Raw genomic sequence first — 22,720 nt, 5'->3', positions numbered from 1 at the left:
AACAAATCCATCCTTACAAAGTATTCCTTGACCCTCACTCCTTGAACTATATGAGCACTCTCTCATTGGTGCCATCTGAACCTAGTATGTACATACCCGGCACAGTGTGTTGTAGCACTTTGTTCATACATTTATCACTCATATCAGATTCTGAGTTTGTGCAAGACAAGAACTGCATCTTACTCATCTCTGTAGAATGAATACCTACTCATATCTGCTGAGTAACAGGCCTTCCATAAATGTTCATTAAGATAAACAACCCTTCGCTGAGAAGGAGATGCTCTCTGAGAGTTGGAGACTTTACAGCACATTGGTGTGCCTGCAAGGCCATGTCTCTCTGCTCTTCAGTGGCAGTTTGGCTGTGTCTCTGCCAAGAATATCAACTCCAAACTGTGCTATGCACTACTTGGCCAGGGACAACTGTTTGAGAACACATCCATTTACTACACACATACATTTGTAAAACAGGTAGCCCAAAAGTCACCATTTCATTCTAAATGTGTCAAAGTCAAATTATGATCCCCGAAGATGAAAGAACTGGCTTCAGTTTTCAACATGTAGTTTTATAGTGCACCTAAAATGCACTATTGGGTAAATATCAGCATACCAACATTCATGATTTCTGAGATTAAGATCCAGAATTGATGTAAATTCTCCTGCCCCACCCCACCCCACTATCCCCATCATTAAAGCAACTTTGGCACTTTTTCAATCCATTCAGTGATGGTGGGACTAAAATTTTTAGGGGGAAGTGATTTGAAGTTACTTAAATGTTGTGCTAAGACGTGGCAGTTTCTGGTGGTGAGCAGACGATCGAGTGAGAGGGGACCCACGGGAGACTTTGAAGAAGTCATCCAGGACTGCTGATTATGGCATGGTGTGCTAGTTTAAATGCATTGTGTGCATCAGAAAAGCCATGTCCTTTAATCCCGATTCAACATTGTAGGGTGCAACCCTTTTGACTGGTTATCTCCACAAAGATGTGGCATGCCCAGTTATGGGTATGGCCTTTGATTAGATGGAGATATGACCCCACTCATTCAAGGAAGGTCCTGATTAGTTTACTGGAGTCCTTTAAAAGGGGAAACATTTTGAAGAAACCTCTGATGCAGATACAGACAAAAACATTTGGAAATGGAGATACAGATGCTTGGAGAACAGTTGCTTCAGAGCTGACAGAGACATGGAAGTTTGGAGATGCTTGGAGTGGTGACAGAGGGAACAAGTGCCTAGATACGGGCAGAGTCCAGCAGACATCACCATGTGCCTTCCCATGAGATGCTAAGCAAGCCAGAACCCAGAGTTGTGTTCCAGAGGAACTAAGTGAAGGCCCCTAGATGCTTAGAGAAGAAACCACTGGCATCAGAAGCTGGAAGCAATGAAATTGGGAACAAGGACCAGCAGATTTCAGCCTCATGCCTTCCCAGCTGACAGAGGTGTTCCAGATAGTATCAGTCTTTCTTGAATGAAGGTAAGCTCTTCTGGTGCCTTAATTTGGAGATTTTCACAACCTTAGAATTATAACTTGCAAGTTATTAAATTCCTCTTTTAAAAGCCATTTCACTTTTAGTATATTGCATTCTGACAGCTTTGGCAAACCAAAACACGTGGCTTTAGGCATGGAAGTACCTGTGGGGACCAGGTCCCAAGCCTGCTACTGAGCTCTACAAAATAGCCTCTACAAAATCTGGAATGATTTTGGATTTTTGATATCAGCTCCATATCCTAGCTTTGTCATTTGCCAGCTTTGCAATTTTGGGCAAGTTACTTAAGTGCTTCATGCCTCCATTTCCATATAAATTGGGGTAATACACAAGAGACACATTATATGAAACTAAGTTAGATAATATATGTAAAGTCGTTACTACAATGCCTGATCCAGATTAAGTGCTTCATAAATGTTAACTGCCAGTTCTATTATGATTAAGAGAAGAGAGACAGTATCATAGGGCCAGACTGCCTGGGATCAAATCCTGGCACCACCATTTTGTAACTGTGTTTCCTTGAGAAAGTTATTTAACTTCTCTGTGCTTCAATTACCTCATCTGTAAAATGGAGGTTTTAAGTTATCTATCACGAGGAATAAATAAAGCAAGGTATGTGTTCTAGTTTGCTAGCTGCCGGAATGCAATATACCAGAAACAGAATGGCTTTTAAAAAGGGGAATTTAATAAGTTGCTAGTTTACAGTTCTAAGGCTGAGAAAATGTCCCAATTAAAACAAGTCTATAGAAATGTCCAATCAAAGGCATCCATCCAGGAAAGATACCTTGGTTCAAGAAGGCCGATGAAGTTCACGGTTTCTCTTTCAAGTGGAAGGACACATGACGAACAGAGTCAGAGTTTCTCTCCCATCTGGAAAGACACATAGTGAACACGGTCAGGGTTCCTCTCTCATCTAGAAGGGCACATGGCGGACACAGCATCATCTGCTAGCTTCTTCTCTTGGCTTCCTGTTTCATGAAGCTCCCCGGGAGGCATTTTCATTCTTCACCTCCAAAGGTCCCTGGCTCATGGACTCTCTGCTTCACGGTGCTGCAGTATTCTCTGCTCTCTCCGCATCTCCCATTCTCCAAAATGTTTCCTCTTTTATATGACTCCAGAAACTTACTAAGATCATCCAAATGGGTGGAGACATGTCGTCACCTAATCCAGTTTAACAACCACTTTTGATTAAATCACATCTCCAGGGAGATGATCTGATTACAGATTCAAACAGATAGTATTGAATAGGGATTATTCTGCCTTTACAAAATGGGATTTAGATTAAAACATGGCTTTTCTAGGGGGCATACATCCTTTCAAACCAGCACAATATGTAATGTGCTTAGAAGAGTGACTGGCACATTAAAAAAGACTGCCTACAGATTGGCAGTCTTTCCAATGATACCTTTGGAAATAAGATTTTTAGCATCTGGGTAGCAAATACTGGTGGAAGCAGTTAGGGTTAGACTTAATACTAACAGCAGTAGTAAATAGTAGGAGCAGCTGCAGCAGCAGCAGCATTACATTTTACTAATTAGTAACAGCTAATATTGACTAAATGCTTACTCTATACTTGCATATAAAAATGAATGGAGGGCAGGCCACGATGGCTCAGTGGCAGAGTTCTCACATGCTGTGCCAGAAACCCGGGTTAGATTCCTGGTGCCTGACCATGTAATAATAATAATAATAATAATAAATTAAATAAAAAAGAATGGTCTCTCCTCCTTCTCTGTTGTGTAATAAAGAATTTAACCTTGCCCAAAAAGAGGTGTGACCTTTCCTGTCAGCTTCTAGATGGTAATCTCTAAACCGTTAGAATGTACTACCTGATGAAAGTGTCTTTGTTCACTTAGGGGCCTTGGATTACACCAGAGGTTCTACTTATGTGATTTATGTTAGAGATTTTGGGTCACATGGTATAAGCTCAACATCTGGAGCATCTGGAGACTGAGGTCAGCCACATGAGTCATGAACCAAGTCTATGTGACTGAGCCCCAGAAAAGGCTCTGAACACCAAGACTTGAGCTAATATCCCTGGTTGGCAATACTCTGTACATATCATCACCTGCTGTTTCAAGAGCAGTTAACGTCGCCGATGACTCCACTGGGAGAGGAAGAATTGAAGCTCCATATTCAAAACTCTCCTAGACTCTCCCCCGTGTGTCTTTTCCCTTGGCTGATTTTAATCTCTGTCTTCTTTCTGTAATAACCCCTAAGCATGAGTATTCAGTTTTCAGTGAGTTCACTGAATCCTTCTAGCAAACTTTAAAACCTGAGAGTAGTTTGGGGATGCCCAAATTTGCATTTGGTGTGAGAAGTAAGGATGGTCTTCTGGGGACTACTCCCTGGTTTTACATCTACCTTCTCCCCAAAGTTCACCTGACACTCCTGAGAAGGTTGACACTGATCCCAGCTAAGGAACCCAGCTGATATTAGCATAACTCTTTCTTCCTCAGATGGGCTTCCATGAACCCCCTTCCCAGCCACCCCCAACTCCCACAATACCTGTGCATTCTAAATTATTTACTCCCCTTTAGTCTTTTTCATAACTTATTCTTACCTGCATAGCACTTGTTACAGTTTTAACTATACATTTCCTTATGCCACACTTTGAGTAAACTCTTGAATTGCATTATGTGCTCCATGTGCACAAAGGCTACATTTGTTTCAGTGACTGGTATATACCTATCACTTAGAATGACTTATTTTACATAGTAGGTGCTCAATAAATATTTGTTGCAAATATGAAGTACAACAGGGCTGTCATGTTGCACAACACAGGGGCCTATATGATGATCATATAGGCCTGTTCCTAGGCCAAGGGTCTACCAAATTTTAACTTGTTTTAGTGCAAGTTCCTGTGAAGGAGGACCCACATTCATCTATGCTAGTGCTTGAGTGTGAATCATTTCAATATTATAGCTAAAGAGTGACTCATAAACCGGTAGCAGTATATTATCATAACTTCTTGGTTTCTCGAGTTGACAGTGCAAAGTGATTGCAAGACATGTTTACTCATATTTATACAATGGTCTCTTAAAACCAATAATTATTAAGTCAACATTTTTAAGTTATCTTCACATCATTGTCCCTATCCCTCCAGGAAAAGCTTTAGTGTGATTCTGTGCAATATCAGTTACAACCAGGCAACTGTGTCACATATTTATTCTGCCACTTCATCCACAATCTCTATTTCTAGAAAACATAACTATAGGTTTGGTCTTCAAATGTTTGTTTTAATCACCCCACCACACAAGAACTTTGAAAAGTATGCACCCCCAGCACATTTTTAAGTAGGAATTTAATATTTTCATCATAACTTCAAATAGTTCAACAGAATCTAATTTCTGGTAATTGTAAATATTGACATTTTTAAATAAAAATATTTCATTACTCTTTTATATATATTCAATGAAATTTAAATATCATAGATTTGATGCCTACTAGTATTCACTCTAAAACCATTTGAACAGGGCCACGGTGGCTCAGCAGGTAAGAATGCCTGCCTGCCATGCCCGAGGACCCGGGTTCGATTCCTGGTGCCTGCCCATGTAAAAAAAACAAACAAACAACAACAAAAAAAAAAACATTTGAACAAGCTCTTATATAATATAGTGTTCCCTTTTCTCTTGAAACTACAATTTATTGCACTTTTCCCATACAATTTTTATCAGGATGTAATTATTCTATACTTAAAGGTTTTAACTGGCCACTCTATCATACTTCTCTGTAGTTAAAATAAATACATGAATTGTGTTTAAATTTGTTTTAATTCCCATGACTGTGAGGTTGCAAGTATTAAATAATTCTTCTAGATTAAGTCTTCATTACAGTTATTATTAGTACAAAATTTAGCAAAAACTATAAATATATTATATATTTTGATCAAGAATTATTAAATAGAAGAAGGAAAAATGTTCTAGAAACACATTTTCTGGCCCCATAAGGGTCTGGACCTAGTTAATGGGCAGATAACACATTTTTGCTTCTTGGTCATCTCCACTTGCTAAAATGGAAGCTCCATGAGGATAGAGACTTTTAACTGTATTGTTCACAACTGTACCACTACATCTAGAACTGTTCCTGGCACAGAGGATGTGTTCAATAAATATTTGTTGTCAACTGAAATTGTCTCTTTGTTTGATCCTCAAAGGTTTTTACACCCTAGGCAATGTACCTTGGTAGTATTTAGGATGGGGAAGGGTATGCATTTCTTTTGTAGAATGGGAAAAGAATGATGGGGAAAGGAGAGATGGGTGAGGGTAAATAATCTTGAACCCAGAATTGTGATGCACATGAGTTTCAGGAACTCATTTACAGGTTCAGCCTCAATTCCCATGAATCATCAATGTCAGGTACCTCTTACAAGGTCTCCTTCTACTTCCCAGGGTATGCAAGCTCCAGTCCAAAGGCCTCTGGGCTCTATGGCATCAACCAAAGATGTAATGCCATTGCTTCACAAGAGAGAAGACCATGTGCTGGCATTAGGGAGAGTAAGGAGAAAAGCTTCTTTCAGCTGTCGTCCTTCCACGTTAGAAACTTCCCAAACCAGGATCAACCTAAAAAGAAATATTGGAAGAGATATGTGTTCTTTAATGCATTTCTACAGAAGAAAAACTTAGAAAGCAATTATGTGGAGGAACATGATTATTTCAACTTCATATCAAACATTTAAGAAATCAATATCAGTGAAAATAAATTGAAATCAAGAGTTAACTCTCAAAGATATTCAGACATGCATGCACATGCATACAAAGATTAAGACCCAAGTCTTAATTAAACAGTCAAATCATTCAAACAGTCAAATCTTTATGGAATGACCACTGTGTACCAGGTGAAGCACTGGGTGTTGAGATTAGCAACAAATTAAGCACAAATGGACCTGCCCTCATGGAGCTTAGCATCGAAGTCAAGCTTGCCACAATTTATTCTGCTACAATTTATTTTCAATAAATTATATTTCAGAAACAAAAAGAAACCTGGTGATTTGGATTGGGGAGGAAGAAAATATAGGAAAGAGTAAAAAGATTCCTACTATTTTTTGTTTTTATGTTCGAATACAGTTCTTTAAAGTAAATTATAAAACTTATCATATAGTAAAGTGCCTCAAATGGTTTCAGATTCACTATTGGAGGCTAGAAAGATTAACTGAATTCAATTTTCAGTCTTTACACAGTGCATATAAATCCTGATCAACTGTAAACATCAGCCAGCTGAACAGCCTGAGCTGGTCTTGCTAAACCACCTTTTTCCTTTTCTCTAATCCCCAGACAGGACATCAGGCCACCCTATCAAACCAATTCTCAATGGCCTTTCAAAAGCTGTGGTAGTTTCCTTCCCTCTCCCCTAATACACACATACGCTCATCTTAGGAAGACTGAAAGGACTGAAGGCACATTTTCAATAGCACTTTAGCTCATGGTAATAACTTCAATATAAATGTTGACTCATAGGAAAATGAGTGTCAACTGGAATTGCAACTTAATAAATGAAATGCAAGGCAAGACCTTATCTGCAGATACTGGTTCTTTTCCTGGGTTGCTGCAGGGGTTTATCCTCACCTTTGAGGTAGAACACATCTTGTTAACATCATGTCGCACAATCAGGAAAACCTTTCTAAAGCCGCACTAACTAAGGGTGCCATTTCCAATCATGAAAATGGACCCAGGTCCAGCCCAGAAAGTATCTGATAGATACCATGCATGAGTGAAAATGGAGCCCCCATAATTAATGTCTCCAGTTATTCATATTTTTTCCCATAGGCCTCCTCCCCCCAGGCAAGGGGGATTGTAACTGAACCTCAAGCAGAGACATATGATGATTTTTAACTTTGATTAGAAGCTCTGAAGATAATTGTCTCTTCCTGTTTCATCCTCTGGCAAGAGCTCCCCTTCTTGAATTTGGTTACAAAGTGGTTCCCTGTTTTAAAGACTGCTCAGCTTTTAGAAAACCCACAGGAAAACTGGGAAAATTCACACATCACAGAAAGTTGGGCACCAGACTGCTAATAAATTTCATTGTTCTCATATGCAACCCTAGTGCCCATCAAAAAAAAAGGAAAGTTAATCAGAATCTGAAATCTTAGAGTCCTTTTGAATCAGTCGGCTCTTGTGTGGAAGGCAAGGAAAAGGGCAGGAGGGGATGACGACACCAGAGGAAGAGTCAATTACTCAGTCCTATCCTTCCCCCACCCCAAATAAGGTAATTTACAGACTAAACACCTGGCTCTGCCTCTGCTCCCTGCCTCTTCTAGCGTGCTCACTTTCCATCACTTGCCAAGCCTCAGTTTTATCCATAAAATGGAATAGTATGAAGACAATGTCCAGCATTTTCTAAGTGTTCAATCAGTATTGGTGAAAATGTTCCTTATAATGGGTTTTTTGTTGGGTTTTTTTGCATGGGTAGGCACCAGGAATCAAACCCGAGTCTCTGGCATGGCAGGCGAGAATTCGGCTACCGAGTCACTGTCACACTGCCCCATAAAAATGTTCCTAATAGTAACATTTGATAATAATAACAAGAAATAACTTCATTGATAATATACCATACACCAGGAACTAAGTAGGAATTTTAATCTACTAAATATTTCTGCAAAGTACTACTATTATCATCTCTATTTTAAAGATCAGAAATCTAAAGAACAAAGAGGTTAAGTAACTTGACCAAAGCAAGTCAACTACGAAGAGACTAAGCCTGCACTTGAACTCCAGCAGCCAGTCTGAGAGCAGTGTTGTCCATTCAACACTTTGGCAGAAATGGAAAGGTTCTTTGATCTGTGCTGTCAAACATGGGAACCACTAGCCACATGTGCCTGTTGGGCACTCGAAATGTGGCTAATGTGACTGGTAACTGAATTTTAAATTCTAATTTTTATTAATTAAAATAGCCATACATAACTAGTGGCAACCATATTGGACAGCCTAACTCAAGAGACTACACTATTAACCATTAAAGATTTGGTACAATCAGTGTGGACATAAGACCTCAAAAGTATCAGTAATAAAACATAGACTTATTTATATATGGCTATAATGCAGGAAAGGAGTTTTATTTCATTACTAATATCGCCAAGGTCATATTTTTTCCCCTTCTTTCCACGTGGCAAACAAGTTTCTTTTTAATCACAAAAGTAATATGTTGTTTAGATGGTATGGTTGAGTGAGCTCAAATAGAGTAGAGAGGCTATTCAGGAGGTCACTCTTAACACAAGCTTCAGTTAGACATTGCTACCGATCATAACTTGCCAAACCCCAACCAAAACCATTCCAGCCAATTCTAAAGAACATCTAGGGCAATATATAAGATTCTACAAAGGTTCCATGCACTAGGATAAAGTTCCAGAAACCTACAGCCTCCAGATGGGTCCCTGGACCAGAAAAGTCCTGAAACCTGGAAGTCCAGCCTTTCCAGAACATCAGCTAGTTCCACCTCCCTACCCCATATTACTGACAGCCCCTTCCAGTATGAAAAAGCTAGAATGGCCACAGCTCAAATAGCCCTAAAGACTGGGATAGAAAGATCAAAGATGATGGTAGAGTTATAGAGCAAAGGTAGTCTAACAAACGAGTATGATAGCTACATCATTAAATTGACATTTATTTTAGTCTCCAGTATCTTAGAGCAGCTAGAAGTAAAAACCTAAAATTGTGGAATTGTAACCCATACCAAACTCTGAAATCTGTTCTACAACTAATTGTGGTGCTGTGCTTTTAAATTTATTGCTTTATTGTATATGTTATTTTTCACACACACAAAAAAGTCGATTATGATGATAAAAAAGAATTTATTCCTTTTAGCCTCCTATGTTCTGGAACAGCTAGAAGGAAAAATCTGAAAGGATGGTATGGTAGCCCATGACAAACTCTGAGATCTGTCCTGAACTACTTGTTGAAGAGTGCTTTGAAAACTATTGCTTTTTTCTTTCTTTGCTTTGTATACATGTTATATTATACAATTAAAAAGTTTAAAAATAAATAAATAAATCATAAAAAGTTAATACATTGTTCTAAAAATCATTCAAAAAGCATATAATTTGTAAAGAGAAATTTCCTCTTTGCATCACCCCCGTGCCATCTTAACCACCTTTAGACAAGAACGCACAGATCTACATCTATTTTGAGTATATATGTATGTGTGCACATAGAGGGACACAAATGGAATGCATCGCATTCATCCTCCATGTTGATGACATACATGTATACCTCACTCTTTGCCCATAACCATTTTTGTATTTGTATTTATTTTGTTTTTGTAACCATGTACTATGCCATTATATAGATCCTCTATTGATGGGCATTTTGATTAATGCCAAAATTAGCTTTCAAAAATAATACTACAATAACTATACACTCATCATAAAGTTGTAGTTTTGTAAGACTACTCCCAAAAATAGTTCAGCAAACACTGTTGTTTGCCTGCAAAAGACATACCTCCAATTCTTCATTGCTAATGGAAAGGATTTGGTTCACCCCAACCCCTCATGACTCAGAATTAAGCCCTGATTGGTCCAGGCCAGCCAGATGGTTCCATTCCTATTGGCAGTGATTAGTTTATGCCTGGGCAATAGGATTCTCACCAATGGGAAACAACAGCAGAGTGGGGAGCAGGGGCAGTATTGAGAAAACAAAAAGCACAAAGACATTCTTCTATGAGGGAGTCACACCTGGAGTTGCTGCAGCCATCACCCAGCCATGAGACAACCTACCCTGAAGATGAGGCAAAGGTGCTGAGGGTGGCAGAGGTGAAAGACTGAATGACAGAAAGTTGGAAAGTACTCGGATCTTTAAGGCACTTTTAAACTGCTGAATTAACCGACTCTGGAGCTTCCCTACTTCTGAGCTTCTTGTAAAGTGAGGTAAGTTGTTTTCCTTTAAGCCAGTTGACTTTGGGTTTATATTACTTGGAGCCCAAATGATGCTAACCAATAAGAAAAGAATTCTTGCAGCAATTCTTAAAGATACTTTCAAACTCTGAAATGTTAAAGTCACTTCTATTAAACTTTTTCATAGCATGAATGCAGGGAACAGCAGCTTTATTGCTGTATTAGTCCAAGCATATTTGAGCAGCCCTTCCATGAGTATCCCTTGCCTTCTGATACATACAGATAATATTGTATTAAATATAAAATCAGAAGTCTGGCCAGACTAAAGATGAGCATTTTTCAGAGCAGTGATTCTTAGCTTTTCTCATATCATGTGACACATAGAAAATGATAATTTAAGGCACACTGGAGGTAAATTGTTAGGGTTACTCAAAGCCAAGTGTTTCCAGCCCAAGGACTCCCACTGCCCTAGGTCCTGCCTGGCCTTCCTGAGGGCAGAAGAGAACACTACTTGGGCGGCCCACCTGAATCCCATTCATGGAACACTGGTTGGGAGCTCTGCTCTAGAGGGAGTCATGACATGCCATGGATTCTAAGCAATATATTTTTTCCATATTTTAATATCTCTGAAATGAGGATGCATCTTGCAATTAATAATTCCTTATAAGTGCCATCAGCCAGACTGTAGGCATGATGCCATTGACCTTTCCTACATTAGCACAAATTTACTCTGAAAATCTGTGGACCTTTTTTGGTAATGAAAAGAAGCCCCAGCATCAAACTTTGCAGCAAACATGTCAATGACTTGGACACAGCAGCGCACTCTTCTTTTTTTTTTTTATTAGGGAAGTTGTAGGTCTACCAAACAATTATGCAGAAAGCACAGAGTTCTCATGTACTCCCCTATTATTCATACCCCTTATCCCTCCCTCTCATTGACCATTAGTATTTCCATCTACCCAATTTAATTTACCCCTTATCCTCCCTATTATATATCTATGTCTTTTTCCTTGTTTTTTTTTTAACTCATCTGTCCATATCCTGAATAAAAGGAATATCAGACACAAGGTTTCACAATCACAATCACATTGTAAAAGCTCTATCTTTATAAAAATCACCTTCAAGAATCATGGCAACAGTTTCAGGTACTTCTCTCCAGCCACTCCAAAATACCATAAACTAAAGTATCTATATAACGCATAAGAATAATCTCCAGGATAACCTCTCGACTGTTTGAAATCTCTCAGCCACTGACACTTTATTTTGTCTCATTTCTCTCTTCCCATTTTTGTCAAGAAGGCTTTCTCAATTTCATGATGTCAGGTCCCAGCTCATCCCGGGATTTCTGTCCTACATTGCCAGGGAGATTTACACCCCTGGGAGACGTGTCCCACAAGGGGGTGGGGTGGGGAGGGCAGTGAGTTCACCTCCTGAGTTGGGTTAGAGGGATGCCACATGTGAGCAACAAAAGAGGTTCTCTGGGGGTGACTCTTAGGCATAATTAAAAAAAATTTTTTTGATTGATAAAACTTAACATATGAACATACATTCTTTAGCATTCAAACATTCCATACATGGTGTACAATCAATGGCTTACAATATTATCACATAGCTGTGCATTCATCATGATGATCATTTTTTAAAACATTTTCATCACCTGAAGTGATGATATAGAAAAAGAAATAACAAAGAAAAAAGAAAAACCTCATACATATCATACCCCTTGCCCCTCCCTCTCATTGACCACTAGTATTTCCATCTACCCAATGTATTTTAACCTTCCTCCCATTATTTATTTATATTTATCCATATTTTTTACTCATCTGTCCATACCCTAGATAAAAGGAGCATCAGACATAAGGCTTTCACAGTCATACCATAGCTTGTAAAAGCTGTATCATTATACAATCATCTTCAAGAAAGAAGGCTACTGGAACACAGCTCAAAAGTTTCAGGTACTTCCCTCTAGCCACTCCAATACATCATAAACTAAAAAGGTATATCTATATAATACACAAGAATAACCTCCAGGATAAACTCTTGACTCTGTTTGAAATCTCTCAGTCACTGAAACTATTGTCTCATTTCTCTCTTCCCCCTTTTGGTCAAGAAGGCTTTCTCAATCCCTTGAGGTTGGGTCCTGGCTCATCCCAGGATTTCTGTCCCACATTGCCAGGGAGACTTACACCCCTGGGAGTCATGTCTCACATAGGCAGGGAAGGCATTAAGTTCACATGGCAGTAAGTTCATGTCGGTGTAGAAAGAGAGGCCAATCTGAACAACAAGAGGTTCTCTGGGGGGTGACTCTTAGCCCTCATTTAAATAGGCTTAGCCTATCCTTTTGCAGAAATAAGTTTCATAGGGGTAACCCCAAGGCTGAGGGCTTGGCTAGTGATTTGGTTGTCCCCACTACTTGTGAGAATATCAGAAATTCTCCAGATGGGGAGAATATTTCCTTCTTTCTCCCCAGTCCCCCAAAGGAGACTTTGCAAATACTTAATTTACTGCCCAAATTAATCTGGAATATATCAGGGCAGCACACTAACCTGGATGAACCAACAAAATCCCATGCCCTATTCAAGATTTCTTGTACTTATGGTATTCAACTTAACTGACCATACAAGTTAAATTATGTAATGTGCTACCCAAAATAAACATTTTGCACCAAATAAATATGTCTTCCTTTGATCTCACACAGAAGTTTAAGTTTTAAAATATGGACGATATCATCCTTCACCCTTTATTCTGATCTACCTTAGTCCTATCAAGATCAGCTTCCTTCATATCTCTAGTCAAAGTCTGATCCCTTTTTCAACTTTTTAAGCAGTTCCTGTATAGGGTACTGCTGACTTCCATAGCATCAAAGCTCTAGTTCTTTGTCTCAGTTGTCCATTTGTAGGTTTGTTTTTATTCTGGTAAAAAATATAAAGTAACAAATATAACCTAAAATTTCCCATTTTAACCACTTTCAGTGGTTAAATTCAGTGGTGTTAATTCAGTGGTGTTAATTATATTCACAGTGTTGTGTTCCTATCACTTCCATTGCAACTTTTCCATCACCCCAAACAGAAACTCTGTACCAATTCAGCCCATTCCCAATTCAAGAAAGGCTGTACAACCAAAGCTCTTGATGACACAGAGGATGAGACTATGTGAAAAAGCACAGATATTCTGTATCATTTTTTGACTCAGAATAATTGGATCCAGTATATGAAGTTTTAGGAATGCATCAACCAATTTACTTTCCTGGTTATGTATGCACAGAAGAGACATGTACTCTACTATGATCTCTTCATATAAATCATTGACACCTATTCTGAAAGGTTTGATGCTGAAGATTTATTGGTCTTCCAGATCCACTCTCCCCCCCTGTGTAAGCCCCTAGAGGCTGACTTCTATGGACTGTGCCAGCTGGGCCCCGTGTCTCTGGCTTCCAGTTGGGTTGAGACAATGGGAAACAATGGTAAGAGACTGGAAAGCAGAAGGAGAGAAAACTCTATTTCCTCCCCTGGTTCCCTCCCTGCCAGAGACAAGTTGGTGTTTTTGTTTCCTAGGCCATTTAAGCAAATACCTTGGAATGGGTTAGGGTAATCCATGGGAATGTGTTTGATCATGGGTTTGAGGCTGGGAAAATGTCCAAATCAAGGTGATAGTTTTTCCCTGAAAACCGGCATTCTGGGGCAGGCTGCCAGTGATCTTTGGCTCCTCTGAACATGGCAGGACACCTGGCAGCATATCCTGCTCTATCTCTCCTCTTCCAAGTTCCATCAATGTGCACCTTCTTCCTTCTTGTGGCTTTCTCTTACTGTGTCTCAATTTCATTCCGCTTATAAAGGATTCTGGTAATGGGATTAAAACCCATTCTGACTGAGGTGGGTCACATCCTAACTGAAGTAATATCATCCAAAAAGTCCTATTTACAGTGTCACACACAGGATTAGACTTAAGAACATGTTTTTCTGGGGTACGTGAAACTTCAAACCATCACACTCCACCCTCTGGACCAAAATAATGATAATAATAACATATTCCTTCCATATGCACAATACATTCATTCCATTATAATACCCTAAAAGCCTTAAGTCATTTCAGAAACAACGTTTAATACAAAGTCTCATCACATTCACTATAGGTGTGGCCTGTCTTAGGACACAATTACCCTCTGTCTGTGGACCTGTGAAACCCAGAGAACAAGTTATCTCCTTACAATATACAATGGAGAGACAGTCATAGGATAAACATTCCCATTCTCATTCCCTCAGGGAGAAACTGAAAGGAAAACAGGGGTCATGGGTCCCAAACAATTCCGAAACTAGTAGAGCACACTCCTTTAGATTTCAAGGTCTGAGACTCACTGAAAGATGGAAGTTTTGTCCTCCAGTCCTGATGGGAGTGGCAGCCCTACCCCTTCAAATGCTTGCCCAGTGGCCATGCTCTTCCTGAACGCTGGGGTGAATGCTCTACTCCCTCTCCAAGTATCAGGATGGTAGCCAGGCCTTTTACAAACAATGAGGAGCACAAATTCCACGCTTTCAGAGCACCAGAATGGCAGGACTCTTCCTGAACAAAGGGGTGGGAGACTCACTGTCTCCAAGCACCAAGGAAAACTCACTCATTTCACACACATGGGTGGACCCACTCTCTTGGCCCAAGATGTCTTTGGTCCAGATCTCAGCTCCCATAGTTTTGCCCTTGAAGTGATTTTTCCTTCAATCTGTCCCTTTTAATCCAGGCTGGCAGTGGTTCCATTCATATAAATTACACAAAAAAACCTTGTTGGTTTTGCATGTAGTTCACAGGGGTCCAAAGCACCAGACAAAAAACATTTCAAAATCCTTTTGGGATAAATTCATTTCCAATCCTGACTTCCACGGAGAATACCATGTTCAGTTAAACAGTCACTTGGAGCACTAGTCTCTGGGGATTTGCTTTCCAGAAGCTCAGAACTTTCCAAACTATTTCTGGTTTCTCTGTACTCAGGAATTCAGTTATTAGCTTATTCCTTTCCTCTCTCATCTTACCATAAGCTGCAAGGAGAAACCAGGCTGCAGTTTCCATACTTAGCCTGGAAACCTCCTCAGCTTAATATCCAAGCTCATCTCTTTCAAGTTCTGCCTTCCATCTGACATCAGAACTCAATTTCACCAAGTTCCCTACCGCTTTAAAACAAGGATCCCTTTCCTCTAGTTTCCAAGAACACATTTATCATTTTCTTCCAAGGCCTCAAAGGAAATGTCTTTAGCATCCACATTTCTACCAACAGTCTCTTCCAGGCAATTTAGGCCTTTTCTATCAAGTGCATCACAATTCTTCCAGTGTTTACCCACTGCCCAATTCCACAGTAGTTTCCACATCTTTTTGGTATTTGCAATAGCAGCACCCCACTCCCAATACCAAAATCTGTGTTAGTTTCCTAGCTGCTTAAGCAAATGCCATGAAATGGGTCAGGTTAAACAATGGTAATTTATTCACTCATGGTTTTAAGGCTGGGAAAATGTGCAGATCAAGCCATCATCAAGTTGATACTTTCTCCCCAGACGGTGACATCTGGAGCTGTCTACCAGTTTTCCTTGGCTCCCCTGTCACATGGCAAAGTACATAGTGGTGATTTTGATTTCTCTCTTCTTTTCCAGGTTCTGTTGATGTCCAGACTCTTACTTCCTGTGGCTATGTGTGTGCCTCAACTTCATTTGGCTTATAATGGACTCCAGAAATATGATTAAGACCCATCGTGATTGAGGTGGGTCACAGTCACACCCTACCTGAAGTAGCCTCTTCAAAGTTCTTACTTACAGTGGGCTCACACCCACAGGATTGGATTAAATTTAAGAACGTGGTTTTCTGGGGTAGATACAGCTTCAGTCACAGTTAGTAATGGCTGATTTCCTCTACCAAAGGTGGCTCCTGTCAGGCACCTCTCTCCTACAGCCAGCTCCCTCCAGGAATTGTCCCTTCCCTCATATTCTGAGGCCCAGGAATGCTAACAGCTTTCCATTGCTGCCAGCCCTGCAGTGCTGCACCCTTTCTGGTTTGTCTCCCTTAACCCTGTTCATACCCTTTATAAACATTCCTTTCACCAAATATTCTTCAGCCCCATCCCTTCTTTTTTTTTTTTCAGTGTGCTCTTTGTTTCCTACTGGGATCCTGACTGATAAATAAAAATCTGTAATTTAATAAATCTAAAAGAGACCTTTCTTATAGAAGGGATATAAGTGGTATGTAAATGTTATATCTTAGTTTAATTGGTTTAATTTAACCAATTTAACTTAGCTTAACACTTTTTCTTTCTTAATGGTACATAAATAGTGGTATATCTTACAACTACAGCTTCTTAGATTTGATGAAATGGGTAAATTTTCCAACCTGCCATTAAGGGCTAAAGTGATGTTTCAAATATTGCAATTCCAGAATTAATGTGGGATTATAATTAAGCAGTTTTAATATTCCAAAATATCATATACACACCAATTTTATTCTCTGGGTTAGTACCACCGGCAAAATATATAGAAGGGCCTCAGAAACAGGCTACCTTGGAAGCCCAAGGTCAGCTGGTCTTCCTGCTTGCACCCTATTCCCATCACATCCATCCTATCAATCCCCACAAGCTCTCATATTTCCTATGCGTTACCCACTATTCTGCCTCCAAAAATTCACCCTTCCCTTTGTTGCCAGAGGACGTTTTCTTAAAGAAACAAACAAAAAAAAACAGTCGATCAGGCCATTTCCCTGTCTAAAACAACTTTAGTGGTTCCCCTTTACTTTCACATGAAGTTCAAATTTTTAAACACGCCACCTGAGACCCTTAATGAACTTTCCCTGCCTATCTCCCTTGCCTCATTTCCACTCACTCATACATGCCTTTTACCCCAGCCATAAGCAAGGACTTGCTGATTCCTAAAGCTTGCTCTTCCCTAGAATGCCTGTCCCTCCCTTCGTGCAGTTACCTCCTACTCATCCTTCAACACTGAACTCAGTTACCACCTCCTCAGGGAAGACTTCCCGCATATCCCAGGGTGATTTAGCAGTAGTTCAACTTCGTTCACCAGGTTCTTGCATATTAGTTCAACTTCGTTCACCAGGTTCTTGCATATTATCACACCAAAACCACTTACATCCTGACACATGGTGGGAACTCAAAGGTTGTTGAATCCATGCATTAATACAATTTAGTTATTTTCTGCTTCTATTGCTTCTTGAGTACTGGATCAGCCAGGATACTTTTTGAAGAAACTAGTTTTGTTTTGTTTTTCCTTTTTTATTCCTTAGCATTCATTTCTGCCCAGTGGTGAAATTGACTTAGTCGACTCAAAAAATAGTAAAATAATTCCCAAAGCAGTGCTATGCAAGACTCTGGAAACCAACCTCACATGCTAAAGACAGATGGAAGATTTGGATTGATTTACACACTGATTATGTTGAGAGGATTTAACTTTGAACCTAGACGCCTAGGTTTTGTACTCTCCTGTAACCAATTAGGCAACTAAATGATCCTCAATACAGCACAGTCACTAAGAGCAGATTCTGAGCCAGGCTGCCGGGTTTGAACTTGGCTTCAGCCACTGACTAGCTGTGCACATTGGGCAAATTACTTAACCTCTCTGTGCCTGTTTCATTATCTGTAAAATGGGGTGATATCAACCTCTTAGAGTAATTGCAAAGATTAACTGAAAACAATGTGAAGCGTTAAACAGTGTCTGGCACAAATTAAGTATTGTTTAGTAGCTATTACTTATATTTTTCCTATTAGCTGACAGAGTGTTGCATATATGAGAAGCAGAGACTCATTTCCATTTTTTATTTTTTTTTGCTGTGGTGAAGCCACTGTTAGATCTCTTAGTGTCCACCTACTACATTCACAGATCCGCATCATGAGACCTGGGTCTAATATTGCCAGGGGTCTAGTGAAAAGCCATCATCTTCCTTCCATCTTGCTCCTCCAAGCTACCATGGCAAGATTTTTATTCCTTATACTTTGCATTGAGCAGTGTGAGCAAGGAGTTCTGCCTTTTTCTTTTCCTGCCTGTAGCTTTTATATTTGTAAGACTCCCTCTGGGTCTGAAGTGATTATCCCAGGAAAGGTCTCTATATGCATACTGCACCAACAAAAAAGAAATTTTAAGTTGAGTAAGAAAAGAAGTTCAGCAGAAAGTGCTTCCTCAACATCACATGGAGACTAGATGGGAAACTGTCTGTGGCTCCTAGGGATCCCAACAAATGTGTTGTTCACACATCGCCCCATCCCCAGATATTTAAAGAACTTTTAGGAATACTCAGGAGTTCTTTGCATAAAGATTCTTTGAAATGCAAGGTTACTTGCAATCCTAGAATTGTGCTGCTGGAAGATGGGGTTGGACATGATTTATAGGTGAGGAATCACCCAGAGGTCCAGCCGTATGGTCCCCCAATTCTTCTGCCTGATTTTCATCAAAGACTTTTTAGCCCTCCACATTTCCCAGCCTTTGCATTTGAAAATGAAAAAACTCAAAAAAACCAGAAGTAAACAGGCTTCCAAAGTTTAGTAATGGTTTCACTTGTGACCATTGCAGTTTATTCACTTGAAAAGTCTAAAATAAAGACACAGGGCCTGGGCCATGCAAAGTAGGCTGAGGGCAATGGCTTCCTTCGGCCTGGCCACCAGGTTAAGAACACCTCGGCCCCCCCACAGAGCTTCCAGTTCCCCCTTCCCCACCTCATCTCCATCATGCTTACCACCTTCTGCTGTTTATTTTATATTTTTATTGTTAACCTCCTGTACAAAAATGCCCTCCAAGAGGGCAGGGTCTTGGACCTACGTTGCTTTGCTGCAGCCCTTTAGCACCTACAATAGTGTCTGATGCTCAGGAGGTGACAATTCACTAGACGTTGATGACCAAAGGCTCTGAGACAATGTCAGGTTTAGAGCAAACACTCCCGGAATGCCGATTTTCCTCGTTCCCTATCCTATCCTCAACACCAGAGGAAAGCACAGCCTCCCTGTCCAGTTTGTCCTTTAAATCACCAGGCATCACAGGCAGGAGACAAAGCAAAAGATTTCTAAGCAAATCATTTAAGCGGAAAGTCAAATGGGATATATGTCATATCAGAGACTCCAAACTTAGCCTTCTTTGAAGGCAGGACCCTGAGACCACTTCTCTGCTTGGACAACTGTTCCCCAGTCAACTGCTCCATCCCCTGCCCTCAAAGAGCCATTGGAGTTCAGTATTTCCAGACTATCCCATGGACATATCTAAACTGGCACAAAAATCAGAAAAAGAAATCCTCTTCACAAGTAAGCATACCTACATCTCAAATAAACACAAGAGGTACACAAGAGTTTGAATTACTTTATTTTTACCACACAAAAAACTAATTCAACCATATTCTGGGTTAAGGAACTGAGGCAAAACAGATACTCTAATTAGGAAGGCAGGAGAATGTACAATAGTCACAGAAAAGAGAACGCAAGCCACCTAAGGACCAGGACACAGCAATGCTGTCAAAAGGAACTGGCAGTTCTACTGCGAAGTGCTAATATCAAGCAAATGAATAACTTTCCCCCAACTTTTCCTTCCTCCATCATTACCCTGATGAGAAGCTACTATTCACCTCTAGTAGATACCCAAGTAAAGTGACGGTGGCTTTTTAAAATCAAGGAGACACAAATGGGTAACACCAAGGCCTCTGGAGTAGTCCATCAATTATATCAGGGAATCCTTCCCTGCCTTGACTTAAGCAACAGGGGCCCAGGAGCCATTCCCCTGGGCTCACACCCAGGGCCCTGGGCCTGGCACCCAGTAGGCACTACACACCAGTTTGCTGGAGAAATGCCTTTGTTAATAAAGCATTCTGTAATTCCTTGGATCAATGTGCTCTCGAGTCAAAAGCTCATAAAACCAAAGTAGAGCAATGTCAATGAAACAGGACTGGAATTGGGGGCCAGCTCGTGGCCCAGGGCACAGAGCAGGCTACTGACAGGAACTCACCAACTGAAACTGACATCCCATGAGGGATGAGAGGACCAGGTCTCCACGCCCAATGCCCACCGGGGAAACCCAAAAGGTAACCATCGTTCCTTTCAAAATGCTTTCTTGATAAAAGCATTTCCTCTCCATTAATAGAAACCTATTTAAGAAAATAAAAGTGACTCTGACCTAAATCAGAAACAGAATCAAGAATAGATCTCCAGATTCAATCCTGGCAGGATCTCATTTATCTTGCAGGTCACTTGAGTAAAAGGACCACGATCCCCTAGCTTTTGTACAAATACATTTCCTTCTTCAAGGGTAGAGACTTTAAATTCCTGTAAGGCATTGCACACTAGCACACCCATTAATAAACTTGTGCCTCTCCTCCCTCAATAAGTGAAGCCCGTCTTTCCTTTCAAAATAACCTTGAAAAGTTCAAAGCTTTTTTTTTTTTTTTTAAACACAAACAAACAGAACCTAAAACCCCCGAAGTCAGGGTACAGTGAGATTTGGGGATGGGGGGATTTTGTTCCTATTACTGTGCTTCAACCCACCGGCTTGCAGAGTTGGCCAAATTCCTGGCGCAGCACTTGGACCCTCTGGCCTCGCCCCTCCCCCGAGGGAAAGGCGCTGCGACGTGGCCACTGGCCCGGCGTCCGGAGCCCTCGCGGCGGCGACCACAGCCTCTAGAGACAAAGTTCTGTAGTGCACTGACTTCTATCATACTCAGAGTCGGAGTGTCTCAGAACTTTGCCTCAAAAGACCAATCTGGCCGTCTTCCTCCAGAAGTTTCTTCCTGCAGGTGTGCCCCCCCACACCCCCCTCAGCTAAGACAAAGAAGAATAACTCGTTAAAAGCAATTTAGCTCAGGATGCGACCGATAATGGAACGGGTCATTAATTATGGAAAGTTACTGCCGCAGTCAGCAGGAGCAAACGCCCAACAGAAATGGTGTTTTAATAGCCCGGTTCGACAAATTCTGGTCGCAATGTCACAGTAAACCGACTGCAGGAACCCCGCGCCCTCCTTCTCCTTTCCACCCAGCCCCAGACTAGAACCCATTCCGTGTCGAATCCCACCTCCGCAGTCCTGCTCTTCAAACTTTTGCAAGCAGCTCACTCACTCTATGTAACTTACGGCAACTTTTTACCTTCCCGTCTGAAAAGTTGGTGGTGGGGGGGGGGGGGGTGTGCACGATGACGAATTCCGGGAGCTGGTAGAGTTCGAGGGGGGTGAATACTGGCTGAGAAGTGTCCCGCAGACGGGGCGGCCCAGGGAAGCAGGGCTAAGTGGGGCCTCCACAGCACCTCTCCTTCCCCCAGCCATTCTCACCCCTCTACTCCAAGTCTTCCAGAAGCCTGAGCCCAGCCCCAGAAAGCTTCGTCTATGCAGTCCTCTTCGCTCCGCTCCACCCACCCACCCACTCTTTGGGATTCTCCCCGCTCTGTTAGGCAGGGCGTCCCGCGGACCCAGTCTTTCCCCTAACCCGGTTCTCCTGCTCTCAGCCTCCGCCCTGCACTCCTGATCCCTTCGGTATTCCACAACCCTCTCTCCCGACCCCAACAGTCCCCTACCCCCATACCGCATCTGAACAGTTGTTGCGCCCGTGCAACAGGTCTGCAAAGTGCCTTCTCCACCTTCCCCCACCAATCCCCGTCGCAGTCCCCTCCCCCACGACCCCCCAAAATCCAAGGCCGGAGGTGCAGTGGGCTGTGACCCCCGGGCCGGGGTGCACAGGCGGCTGGCGAAGTGGGGGACTCCAGGAGGCTCCCGGGGCTGGGGGCGGGTGGTCGCGCTCCGGCCTCCGCCGGCTGGGACGTCCTCCCGTGGAGCCTCTTCGGCGCCCGCTGCAGGCTCCCCACCCTGCTTCTCCAGCGCCGGCCGCCAGGCATTCTCGGGCGGGTTCCCCCCCTCGCGCTCCGCTCCGCTCCCTTCCATCTTGACTTTTGCCGACGTGGAAATTTTGGGTTTGGAGACGACCTGTGCTCTTATTGGCTGCCGGCGGGCGGGGTCGGAGGTCACGGCTGCTCTAGCTATTCCGCGCCAAGGGGAGCCGCAGAGCGGCTCGTGTCAAGTCAGCAGGTTCCCTCCTCCTCCCCGGGGGTCACGTGCGCTCCGGGCGGGCCCTGGAGACGCCTCCTTATGCAAATAGACCGGCCGTGCGGGGCGGGGGCGCGCGAGGCAAAGGGGGCGGGGACGCGTGTGGGCGGGGACGCACGGGGGGGCGGGGGCGCGGCTGGCCCGCCAAGTCCGAGGAGCGCCTGAGAGGGGTGGGGCGCTCCAGGTGGCCACCTGGCTCGACGTTCTGGCCCGCCCTCCTGCCTACCCCTCCTGCCGCTCTCCCGGTTCTACCTCCTGCGACAGTGTGGGCGCACTCTCTCCCCGGCCAGCCTCGCTGGGCCCGAGGAACCCGCATTTTGCAAGGTGCCCCTGAACATCCGCTGCCTCCGGAATTCCCTCCACCAGAC

The 22,720-nt window shown here is 42.1% G+C and overlaps 1 long non-coding RNA gene across 1 annotated transcript in view; it reads right to left on the bottom strand.

The window, feature by feature from the left end:
• The window catches only part of LOC143650516 (uncharacterized), a 54,871-nt gene that overhangs the window by 31,088 nt on the left and 1,063 nt on the right, over positions 1-22,720 (bottom strand). Inside the window, exon 2 of the long non-coding RNA XR_013159587.1 lies at positions 5,847-6,046. This is a non-coding gene — a long non-coding RNA (uncharacterized LOC143650516). The remainder of the gene's footprint in view (positions 1-5,846; positions 6,047-22,720) is intronic.

This window comes from Tamandua tetradactyla, chromosome 1, assembly GCF_023851605.1.
Source record: "Tamandua tetradactyla isolate mTamTet1 chromosome 1, mTamTet1.pri, whole genome shotgun sequence".
In the NCBI taxonomy this organism is placed as follows: domain Eukaryota; kingdom Metazoa; phylum Chordata; class Mammalia; order Pilosa; family Myrmecophagidae; genus Tamandua; species Tamandua tetradactyla.
This window is presented reverse-complemented; position numbering and strand designations above follow the sequence as displayed.